The following is a 12,724-nucleotide window of genomic DNA, read 5'->3' as shown; positions in this document are numbered from 1 at the left end:
GCTGTCACAAATCTGCAAGCTCTCATCTTAATCCGTTTTCTCCTCACTTTCCTCACCCCCTCCCGCTGGCTTGGCCGGTGCAGAAGCAGGTCCTCAGCTTGTTCAGTCCACTTTAGTGCAAACATCATATCATCAATGTGTCCACAAGCTTAGTGCAGAAATAATTAGAAAAGCAATTTAGTATTCTTTTGGGTACAGTTTCACACTGAGGCTTAACCCTCCTGTTGTCACAGTGGGGTTGCCAGGTTTATCTATCATGAACAATACTCATGTGACTCTTTGACATATCACTTAAATAAGACCACTAGCTCAGCATGGCACATCCTGGACCTACTTCTGTACTGACTGGGTGTACAAAAAAGAAATTAACATTGATTTTTTTCAAGTGAGTGAGGATTTGTCAGCAAACAAGTATATTTCCCAAACTGTCTGACTTTTCCTTTAACTGCCTGCGTGCTTGCAATCCAATCGCACAAAGTTCTAGGTAACCGAGAGAAACCATCGCAAATGAAACTTGTCCATGACCCCTCTGGTCTCCTTCATCTTCTCATTCATCAGCTGCTAAATAAACCAGCCATTCCTAAATCCAATCTTCTGCTTTGAAACACAAGAGAACATTTTCTGTTTATGTTACTCTCCTCAGATCCCTCCACCTGCTTCTCCCTTCTCTCTTCCTCCTGAGGATTTTGTGACCTACTTTGAGAAGAATGTTTTCAAGGCCATCTAGTTTCTGCTATAACTGCACACAACCTCCTCCTTTAATCCTATAGACTCTGACTTAACGTGTCATTCACAGGCCATGATTTAAAAAAAAAAAAAAAAAAAAACCCTCTGCTAATTTCCCCCACTGTGGTTTTGGTCTGTACTCTTAGGCTTCTCTGCTCCTTAGAAAGGTGCCTATGTTGCTCCCACTGTTCCTTGCTTGTTGCCAAATGTACCGGTCCAACATGGCAAGCACACACTGTGATACATCTTCCCACACAGTGTCAGCAAGTAAATAAAATAAAACCAAATTCATCAAACACCTTTCTGGATGCATAACATTTTGTTAATTTAACAAAATTTAGCTTTTTCTCATTTCTCCAGCTGACATGACTAGCTGTACCCACAGTTTCTTTACATCTATTTTCTGGTCAGTCTGGCTTTGATCCTTTTTGCCTTGAGAATAAGAAGGAATATATATTTATTGTACTGCTACCTTCATTAAAGGTAAGTCTCGATAAAAGCTGTAGAATGAAACTCCAAAGGTAAACTTGGCATTAAGTACTGCAAAACTGCTGATCAGCAAAGTCATGTTCTTAATCAATAACCACTACCATTGCAGTTCCCTGGTTTAGTTCCCCCTTTTCTTCGGCTTTGACATCGATTTTTGCACTGCTGTCTTTACTCACACTAGCTCCCCTCGAAAAGTTATTTAAATTCAGAGAAAAGAAAGCCCTAACAAAGAACAGCTTCAGGATAATGCTTGTAAGCTCAGTTCAATCTTGGCTTGTCACTTAGAAACAAGCGGAGGAAGGAAATGTGAGGAAAACATTGAAGGGAGGAGAAAGTGGAAGCTGGGACACGGACACGGGAGAACAGATCAAGACAGATACGCCACTAGAAAGAAAAACCTTTCAGATCTAGCAAAGGGTATTTGTCTGTTTTAAGTCAATCTGCCAGTATCAAGAAGACAGCGGAAACACAGGGAAAGCCTCTCAAGTTTGACCTATTGATCATGCCTTGCGGCGCATCCCTGGGTGGAGCTTAGATGACCAGTTTAGGCAGAGCGGGAGGACAAGCAGAGAGATGGGGGGATTTACCGATGGCAGACAGCTAGTCACTGGGGAAAACGTGACAACAGCTATGACTTGCAATTACGTGTGGTAACCAGTCAGAGGAGTCCAAAGCTCTGAAGGGTGTTCAGAGCGGGGGAAGAGGATGAGTGTGCTTCCTCTCGTCCACAGGCAGCACAGCAGCAAACTGACAGGCATTTGCAGGATGTAACTGGACAGAAAGATGTGGAGGAGAGATTTTCCCATGTGGTACCGCACATCTGCTGTCAGCCTCATTAGTGTTAATGACATGTATGTGTGCATCAGTATTTGTGCTGCTCTGTGATATATTAATGTATGTTTTAGATGCACTGATTACCTTTATCATCATGACAGCAAGGAGTATTTCATCACATGGCACTGAATACTAATTCTCTGGGAACTGCACAGTAATGGAGGAGGAACTATACACTTTTTTCAGTGGTTTTAAGTTATACTTATACTTGTATGTCCACAGTCATTGTGAACTGGTCTGTAGAAGCACTGATGTTATGGTTACCTGATGTTTAATAGATCTGTGCGGTGATTTAGAGTGGGGGTTTAACGTAAACTCCTTGGAACCGTGTTGGGCTGGTTGATACAGTTTGGCTGAGTTTTGTCAAATTGTGTACATTGTCCCAAACAGACTTTTCCCTATGCACAATCGTTACAAAAGGAACGGCTTCAAGTGATAAACACACTGACTCTTTGTATTATGTAAATTTGAGCTATTAGGCCATTACAGCTGGACGAAGAAACATAATGTTCAAGCCATTCATGTGTGCGGAAAGCTAACAGGACATCCGCATAATCTGTGAGCTCAAACAGTCAGAGGTGGCATGAAAAGTTTTTGGAATGCTCCAGCTGAATAACTTTCATCAGCACGAAATGGGGATGAAATCTGGTTCTCTTAAGGCATGTACATGTTGAGGCGTTCTTTGTTTGGAGTGGCCTCCTCTCTAATTTAACAAACATTTTCAGCCAATTTGAAACAAATATTGGTACTGGCCACAATATTCTAATCTTATATAATAATCTTGATCTATAATAATCTAATTCAATTTCATCTGATGCTTAGAAGACTGAAACTGATGGATGAGCTTAAATGCATCTGTAATTTCGATCCAGCAAGAGTCTACCATCTAGCAGACTGAGAGATAATCATCATATAATAGCAGTCCAGTCTGAAATTATATTGCCATCACTTCCCAATAATTGCTATATTATTGGTGTCTGCCTCATCATCCTATCTCCAGTTCCTAAATGGAGGCTGTAGGTTCATAGGGCATTTTGACCTTGGTGCAAGTGAATCAACTACAACACAGAATGAAGGAGAATGTAGCTCGTCTGTTGAATGTTATTATTTTATGCAGGTTCACTGATTCAAAATTGTGTTTGCACAGTTAATAGAATTTCTGTTGCTGCAAACTAATGTGGTGGTCTTAATTGTAAGATCATCTCAGTTGTTCATTGTATCATTTCCATGACATTAATTAAGCAATATCACTGTGTTCTCCAATCTCAGCTATCATTTTGATTATTACAGTGTTTTAATTACTACTAGAAATTATGGCCAAACCAAGAAAAGAAGATCAAAGTTGTAACAAACCAGAATTATTCTTTGACTTAGTGCTACTTTATGAACTGCACGTGTGCTACCAGCTCCTCGGTATTACACTAAATCTAATGAGCCATGGAACATGGAAGTGTCACATCTCCAGTACATTCTATGATCCATCGCATCACTGTGTTAAGTGTGTTCCCAATTCCATTAGTGACACACTTCCCCTTGTTTAAGTGTGTATTACAAAACCCAGAAGCAGCTGTGACACTTATATGGTGACTGTGGTTATTGAGTCATTGGGGAAGCTGGGGGGGAAGAGACAATATGACATGGTCTCTGTTTCCTAAAAGCTTGAGATCTAAGCCTAAAGGGCTAATATCATCTCACACGTGCTTCAAAAGGTGACTTCAGAAAGAAAGCAAAGCAAATTTTCACCCCACGTCATCTTTGTGTTTGCTCAGCCTCTGCCTGAATCAAGAATTCACCAGAATCTCTTCTATTTTCCTCCAGACTCTCTCTCTTTTTCTGCCATCTGTGTACATTTAGGAAGCAGACTTTCATAGCCCTGAATACACTCTTTTTACATTCAGGTTGAAACATTTTCAGTACGTAAGGGTTAGCCAACAAGTCCTCCAACTTAAATGACCATATAGGTTGCTCATTCCAAGCCTCATATTCGAGCCAGAGGAGCATATCAGCAGCTGGACCTTTGTCATCACAGTAACAAACAGTCATTTACGATTGTTGAATGGTCAGGGATAAAGGAAGCAACATTGACTCTCACATAGTTTTTTTTGACCCATTCTTCCTCCCAGTGCAGACTTTGTCATCACCTGACTTCCTCTTTTGCTTCCATTCCAGCTGCTGGCACAGATGACTTTGATGAGAGCACTTTTTTTTTTTTTTGGCAGTGATCTGTTGTATAGATAATTTTCCGACAAGCAAACATGGTCACAGATCTGACAAAATCGCAAATAAACAATGCCAGTAGTGGTTGCTACTAACAGCAGTGTTCAGCTGTGAACATTGTTTTGTGAACATTTCTCTTTCCAGTTAGAAAACCATTTCATACCATTGTGAAGGTTAGAGTTCACATTTATCAAACTCTGACAATGACCTTTCAGAGAACAATCATTCATATTACAGCTCTGACTGTAAACTCAGAGTTTCTTGAGCGGACCAACAAACTACCAACGACCATCTCATTTTTGAAACTTTAAACCTGCATTAATAATTTGGTGCAGCGCCATGACCCATAAATATAAATGTAGCAAACACTTGCCTATTTATCCATCGAGACACAGAGCAACATTAGCACTACGCAGAGCTAAAGAAAATTACAAAGTTGGCTGATAACTGGGTGACAGTTCTCCGTGGGTTCATTACTACAGGCTCGGTCTCAATACCTTTTTTTTTTTTTTTGCTTTACTGAAAACACAACAACATTCTAGAAGGCTGGAATTTTTATGCAAATGCTTCATGATGTATATGGAACGCAATCTTAAAGCTCTCTGAAATTGTTCTCGCCAAATTGATAGGGCCGAGGAATGCTGTGTGAATGCAGACAGCCTTTCTGCTCGTGTTTAAGGATGCGAGATTTGTGCTCATACCAATTTCCATACTGATTGTGGTTATCTCTGTGTGATCCATTAGGGGGAAGACAATCCCACATATTTCTGATTTATGCAAGATCACAGTTCCAGTGGTGAATATGAAGTCTCATCATAATGGCTGGTGTTGTTTCAGCAGGCTTTTCGGTGGTGTGATTTAATACATGTCGCATTAATTATGTGCTCACAAATACTCATACTTTAATGCAGTCTCATCTGTTTTTGTGGGGTCCCATTTCTAGCTTCCAGAATTTATTGTAGACTGAAATAAGGATTATGTGATTTTTATGTTCCCCATTGGACCTACATGTCACATTTTGGCTAAAATTCAATAACCACAACAACAAGTCAAGTTAAATCAAAAGGTCAGAATTAAGATGTTGAAACATGTAAATGTTTTATGCAAACATTTACAGTCTGGGTGCTAATGACTGCATTACTCTCATAAAGTTTAAATGCTTGACAGCCTCAGGCTCTGAGACAGGGGCTTCTGCACCTGAGGAATTTGAAAAGGGAGCAAGCGGAATGTGATGGATGACTGATCACTTTGTTCATGTTTTCCGACCAAGTGTCATGAATAGGGAGGGGTAGCCAGTCATCTTAGATGTTGTGCATTCAGCTCTGTCCAGCTCCTGTCTCTGTTGGGTGTTTGAGTTGCCATAACACACTGTAAGTGAGAAGGTGAGAAAGCTCTTCACCCGTGTCCCATTTGTCAGGACATGTAAAAGTGTGTATTCTGTCCTATCTGGTCATTACTGAATAGCTGAAGAGCAGTCCTAAATAACAAACTTCATAGTTAATAATAGTGGGCATACGTGCATATGTGATGTAATAACAACAACAATAATAATAATAGGTGCAGGCAGCTGGGGAGTTCTCGCAAAATTAATTTTAGATGTGATTGCCTATCAAGTCAAAGCCAAGATGCTAGTGGGCATGAATAGTCACAAATTTGCTGCACAAATTTGTGTGCATCGAGGTGATGCTATGACTCCCCTTCATGAATGTGCACAGACAAGACAAGAAGGACAGGAGAGCAGTCTGTAGGAAAATAACACAGCTAACGCCTATACGGGGTGAATTAACAGACTGCAAAAGCACTCTAGGAGCCAGCTTCACATGAATAATGTGTGGCAAGAATTCTCTTCACGTTTAGTCTGAACACACCTTAACAGGGCTCTGTGTTTCAGTCAGTGTAGGTGTACGCACCGTGTAGTGTAGGTGATGGTGTCGCTGGTCTTGCCCTCACCTGGATCTCAGTCAACCAGACCTGATAGGACTTTACTGTAGGCATTGCATTGAGTTTGTGGTGTCATTTTGCATTGACTGAATTTAAGTTAATGCAAGACTCAAAAGAAACCTGTTTTGCTAAACACAAAAACTTCACCACAATAAAAGATATTATGAGCTGGAAAATGGACCCAGGATGTTACAATTATATTGAATTGTTTCCCTGTACAACTCTTCTAGTCATAATTCTTTCACATTAATCCTTTCGTGTTGTGAAAATGGATTTGCAAAGACATTGTGCTCATTTCACAAAAGGTATTTCAGTGCGGTTTCGGCTGATTAGTAAAATTACTCACCAGTTTAACTTGAAAGGAAAGGGTGCTCTGTGACTTAAACGACATAACTCTTGTCTTCCTTCTCTGTTTTTAAACTTTCAGAGACTTTTTTTTCTTAAGATCCTTAAACTTACAAGAAAATTACACACAAAATCCTCTCTACACACGTATGCCAGTACATTTTGAAGGCTGTACATTATTTGTTCAGTAAGTCCAGGAGAACTAGAGCGAGCCAATCATTTGTGTTGCTAATTTTAGGATCTCCCAAAGTCTCACTTCATCAAAGCCCACAGATCAAAGCAGCCAGCAGTCTAATTCACCTTTTGGAATACATTGCTTCTCCATGACTCTTTTCAGAGATTATTGATACTATAAAGTACATGCTGAAAAGAAGCACTTGAATAGTTTCATAAAGAGACTTTCTTAAATCCAGTATCCCATTAGGATTTATTGTTGTTGAGTGGGAACATCAGTGTTTGGTTAATGCTTGACTTTAATTCTGTCTGTTAAACAAAATATGGATGTCCTGGTGTGTTCTTGGTATAGGATGAAAGGTTGACCTTGAAGTGCAAACACTGACTGACAGACTGTGGAGATGCGTATCACATATAGATTTCTGTGAGGCCCTGCAGTATTATTGGAATGTAAGATCATCATCACTAAAGAGTTTCTGCTTCATCATAACTTCAGGCTTGAGTTCTCATGCGGTAAATCAAATATGGGCTCATGCATTCAACCCCGAAGTGATCGATGTGAGTCATGGGACAACAGCTTGTGTCTCACTTCTCCCGGAAACTCTGTATGGAATAGAACCAACGCAGGATGTATACACATGAATACATTTTAATTGGAGGTGTATGTGTGAAACCATGTTGTCTACTTTCATACTTTCATTCACTGATATGCAGTGTTTTATAGACTGTAACTACAAACATCTCCTAAAATTATAATGATCACTTGTTATTCAGGTTATTATTCTGTTCACTTATCTACCCGTTTACATGCAGTGCTTCAGCTTTGTAGCACACGTGAAAGAGAATAGTGTGAGAAAAAATTATGGTGGTAAGAGTGTGTCTGTGTGTGTCTGTGTGTGTGTCTGTGTGTGTGAGGAAATGGAATAAAGGCAATTTTCAGAGTTTTCCTTCTCTCTCCAGATCATATAACCAGGATCCAGGACTCGATCAAAGGCAAGTGCACTTGAACCTGTGATTCCCAGCCTTTTGGGCAATTGGCCCAGTAAATTAAAACAGTGTCCAACTGTGACCCTTTGGCATGGGTTGAATTTCCCTTCCAATGGGTTTCATGTGAATATTTTTTTTTCCATGAGGATTAAGATCTATGACTGACCAGGATTTCACAAGACTGAAGCAAAGATTAGAAAAATGTAATAATTAAGTAATTTAGTGAAGCAGAAACACAGTCTGTTCGTCTGTTACTTCTGTGAGAGGATGGTTTGTTTTGCCACAAACCGAATGTGAAAAGCAATCTGGCAAGCACCTGTTCAGATGCCAGATTGCTTCTCAAGTTTGCTTCTTTGGAAAACTGATTCTGAAGTAGTTATATTCTTTTCTTCGTGAGACATAAATTTAATACAGTCAGAATATATCCATGAAATGAAGCTTCCAGCCACTTTGTACTTTAAACATTATCTTCACGTGTTGTGACAGAGGACAAGGCAATGAGCCAGATTTTGACATACAATTTATCTAATGGATTTTATTGTTGTTATTATTATTAGTAGTAGTAGTAGTAGTAGCAGCAGGAGCTGTAGCAGTAGATGTAGTAGTATAGAAATTTAAAGTGAAATGGTATGAGTATGCATTGCTTGTGTTAATGTTAAAAGTATTCTATGTGTAAAATATTATGGTATGTGGTTAAGGTATGTGTCCATGAGATGTACTGAATCATAAAAGTTCTAGGGCGTGTGTTTTACAAGTGCTGAAGTCGACAGTGAGAACTGTTTTTCAGTGAGGAGGAGTAATCTGAGTGCGGGCATGTGTCTCCCTTGGTGTTTTGATTGGGGTCACGCTGAATCGTGTAAGTTCCTGTGAGATCAGAAGTTCTGACGTCAGAGGGGTCAGCAGGATAATCTCAGTTATTATGTCTGGAAGCACTTCTTCGACTAATCTTCTTCTGTAAGCATATTCATAACTGGGAGACATAATCAGTCAGTTCCACACTTGTGCATGTATGTGATACAGTACTGTACACATTCAAATTTGGCTCGGATTGTTACACCGGCAATTTCATGGACTCACCAGTTCATGATTACAATTCCACCTTATGAAGCCATGCAGAAGACCACAGAGCTTCAGTTTAAATTCTAGGGCTCCACGGTTTTGCAAGGATACAACATACGTAAGAAAGCTCACTGCAAAAACATCTTATTAAAAGGAATCTCTCCGTGTATGAAGGGAACAATGGGGCAACTGTTGTAAGGCATAAAAGTGATTTAGATTTTTTAATGAAAGAAAATTTGTGAAAAGAAAAGCTATAAACTAAAGTCAACAGAATTTTCTGGGACTGTTGCATGTAATGACACTAAATTTGTAAGGAAAAAAAAATCTGTATGAGAGGCAAACACAAAACCTGTGTGGGTGTGTGTGTGTATAGATAGATATATAAGGATAGTCCACTGTGAAGCCACACTACAGTACAAAGGAAGACAAATACATAAAGAAAAAATCAAGAGTGCACAAAATGAATGAGCTTAATGTGGCTTATCCATGGAGTCACCACCGTAAAATTTGTCTGAATTCAATTTTATTAATATCAAGGATACAACATGAGGTCAACGTGAGGCCATGGTGTGACGATAACAGCATATGTAAGGCGTAACAAGAAACAATTTTAGGCCTTGTGCAGTGCTCTTTTATCCTGGTCCAAGCCAGAGAATGGTGTGAAAAAAAAATCTCTTTGTGTGGTTTCTGATCTGCTGATGCTTTGTCAGTCATGAAAAGCAAACCATCCAAGGCTGAGTTAATTCACCTCTGCTCTCTCTCTGTGGATGGCCACTTCAAACCGAGGACAACTCCAGTGCAAGGAAAAAGGTTAAGGGGGAGTTTTTGGACAAGGACTTGGACTCCTCATAGTGACTTGTGGGAGTTCACTGGCAGCTGCTTCATACACTAGTAGAGTGAAAAATGGCAACAACAGACACTGGTTGTCAGTTTTTGCTTGCTTTTTGTTTGTTTTCACTTTGCTCAGTTACCAAATAGTTCACAACACATACTGTACATGAAAAAGAAAGCTTGAAAACGGCATCACTCCAAATTAATGCTTATATTGCTGTGTATTTGCTAGATGTGGTGCACACTGGAGGATTTTCAAGCCTTAACCGGTTTTAAAAACATGGAAGCCTCTAGTGTGGGACCAACATAAATACTCAATTGTTTGCTAACAGGTGTGCCAAATCGCAAATACCATACTGTAAATTTCATGAGGGTTGTTCCAATGCAATGTTCAGGTTTCATTCCTCTAATACAGTGTCCCTTTTAACCACTTGTGTGTAATCTAAGTGCCAAAATCCAGTGGCAATTAACCTTATTTCTGTCACAAAGGAACAGTTTTCAAATGTCACAGGGTTTTGGAAACAGATGCTTGTTTGTTTTGTTTGTTGGTTGGTTGGTTGGTTTTCCATGCTGTTTAGCCAGCTGAACCAAGGAAATGACTGTTTTTTTTTTTTTTTTGATGAGTGAAGTGCTACATTTATGAACAACAAGTATTGCCTTTCATAGTGAGGTGATCAGAGCACTGGAGAGCTGGAATGAGAACTAGAGATGGGCATGAGGCTAGGATGGGGAAACTGAATTTTTCTTTTTATTTATTTGGAATATTGTGTTGTGCAGATGAGCAGACAACACATTTTTTCATCGTCTTTAGCACCAGTAAAGACATTTGCAAGTGGAAATGGCACATGAGTCGTCGGGCTACTTGGTGAGTCAAGCGGCATCACTTAAGGTCACTTCGATTTTATACACGCAAGGTTAGGATGAGCCGGACATAACAAATTTACACAAGTCTGCTTCAGTCCAAATAAACAGGGCACATTCGCTTTCCCATCATGCACAGTTAATATTTGACAAAATATGGCAGCCAGAATAAATATTCCGTGGCAGGTTCAGCTGTTTGGTCAGGCAGTTTTAACCCATCACATGTCATCCTGCATTTTTCCACGATTTGCTGTGAGATCGGAAATGCCATACATATCCTTTCAAAGCATACAAGAAAAACAGAGTGGATACAGTGATTAAGTAGTAAGTAATGTCCTTACAACATTAATACTGTGTTATTTGTTTTCACACAGACAGCACAGAACATTTCCAAAGTCTAGCACAGATAAGTAAACTCAGCAGATGGTGCTGTAGGACAAGGGCCTTGCATGGAAGCAGTTGTTCTAAATCAAGCTCTATGATTAAAGAAAAACAAAATATTTGGCAGGAAAGCAAAGTCACTGGTTAGAAGGACCCTGAGGCTAAATTTTTAATATCCATCTTTGGAGAACGTGCTCAACTTTTAGACAAGAGTGTGCTGAAGAGAAGCGGAGTGAAGATTTTCTCAGTGGTACTTGAATGGTCACTTCAAGTCCTCAGCATACGTGGAGCAGGAGCTGCTAAGGATTCAGTCCTGCTTTAACCTTGGTGAAGCTTTAACCTTACTCCTCTTGTGCGTGTCAGGCCCTCGTAATGATTATGCCGCTTTGCTTCTCTTAACACACTCCTCTCCCCTTAAAATAGTAATCACACACTGCTCTCTAGTTCAGGGCAATTTTGGATGCAGGGTTATCAATTCTGCATGCAGTTCCTCTCTTTCTTTCCCTTTCTTTGTGCCCACTGGGAACCCCGGGGGCTTGTGGAGAAGCCAGTCATGGAGAGCCTGATAAGGTGCAGACTTTGAGAAGCATGTAAAACCCTTCCCTATCTCTCTGTCTGTCTGTTTCTGCCTTTCACTACAGTAGGGAGAACTCACACAGAGGTCACTTGTGTGTCTGTTTTTGTCCTGTTCTGTATTCAGCTTGAGCTGCATGGTTGGTTTGACTAAGCTTTTGTGTCAATATTGGGAGGACATTTTCAACACATTTTGATTAATTGTTGTTACTTTGAATGTGAAAAACCTGTACTTTTGCTCATATCTCCACCAAAACAAATTAAATAAATACATAAATAAATGTAGAAATGTTAATGAAAGTGATTGAATAAATCCTGTATCCGCCCTTTTAATTGGATCCACACGAAAATTGAATGGGTTCTTCTCTGGTCTATGCCCCATCCCCCCACCAAGTTTGGTGGAAATCATTTCAGTACTTTTTGTGTAATCCTGCTTACAAATAAATAAACAAACCCACAAAGATACAAGGGTGAAAACATAACCTCCTTGGCAGAGGTAACAAGCCTTGATACCCCAGAACAGTCCTGTACAATCCACCTGTATTGCACTGCATATTACTTAATATCCTTTTTTTTTTCTTAATCTGGCACTAGATATAAATACAGGAGTCAAATTAGAGGAAATACTAGAATAAATTAGTGGGGAAACATAATTAATTCAAAAGCTTCCGTACAGGGTATGAGGGGGTCACTGACTGGTTTGATGAGTTTGAAATGTATATGAACCGTACGATAAGGAATTCACGGTCACAGCATCTCAGCCCAGTAAAACACCTATGAGAAATTTTGGACCGACGTGTTATAGAGCGCTCTCAGCCGCCATCATCAAAACACCAAAGGAGAGAATACCATTGGCGTTTCAGGCCTCCAATAGAGTTTCAGAGAATTGGTCTTGAGGCTCGCTAAGACACTAAGACACTTTAAGTAATTTTTATTCCAACTGGTGGCTGTTTATAATTTAAACCTAACACGAAGCATGTCCAGGATTCCTCTGATTAATGAGAGATGAATATGGAAAAGATGATTTTGGAGTCAGGGGGTACAAGAGGGACTAAGCACTAGTATATTGAGCTGTGGCTGGTTTTTAAGTCTTACCCCACTGTAGTAAAATTGGAGCCATGACCTACATTTCAAACAATTTAGCTGTGAGATTAAGTATTGGTATACTTCAAAGGAAGTGAAGAATGTGTGGCCTTGGCGCCTTGAGCATTGCGCACGCGTCCACCTCGAAGTTGGTGGCTAACCGGCTCACATGTTTCTATGGGAACAGTAAAGATGGCATGCAGATGGGTTTATTTTTACCCTA

This window comes from Toxotes jaculatrix, chromosome 4, assembly GCF_017976425.1.
Source record: "Toxotes jaculatrix isolate fToxJac2 chromosome 4, fToxJac2.pri, whole genome shotgun sequence".
Taxonomy (NCBI): domain Eukaryota; kingdom Metazoa; phylum Chordata; class Actinopteri; family Toxotidae; genus Toxotes; species Toxotes jaculatrix.
This window is presented reverse-complemented; position numbering follows the sequence as displayed.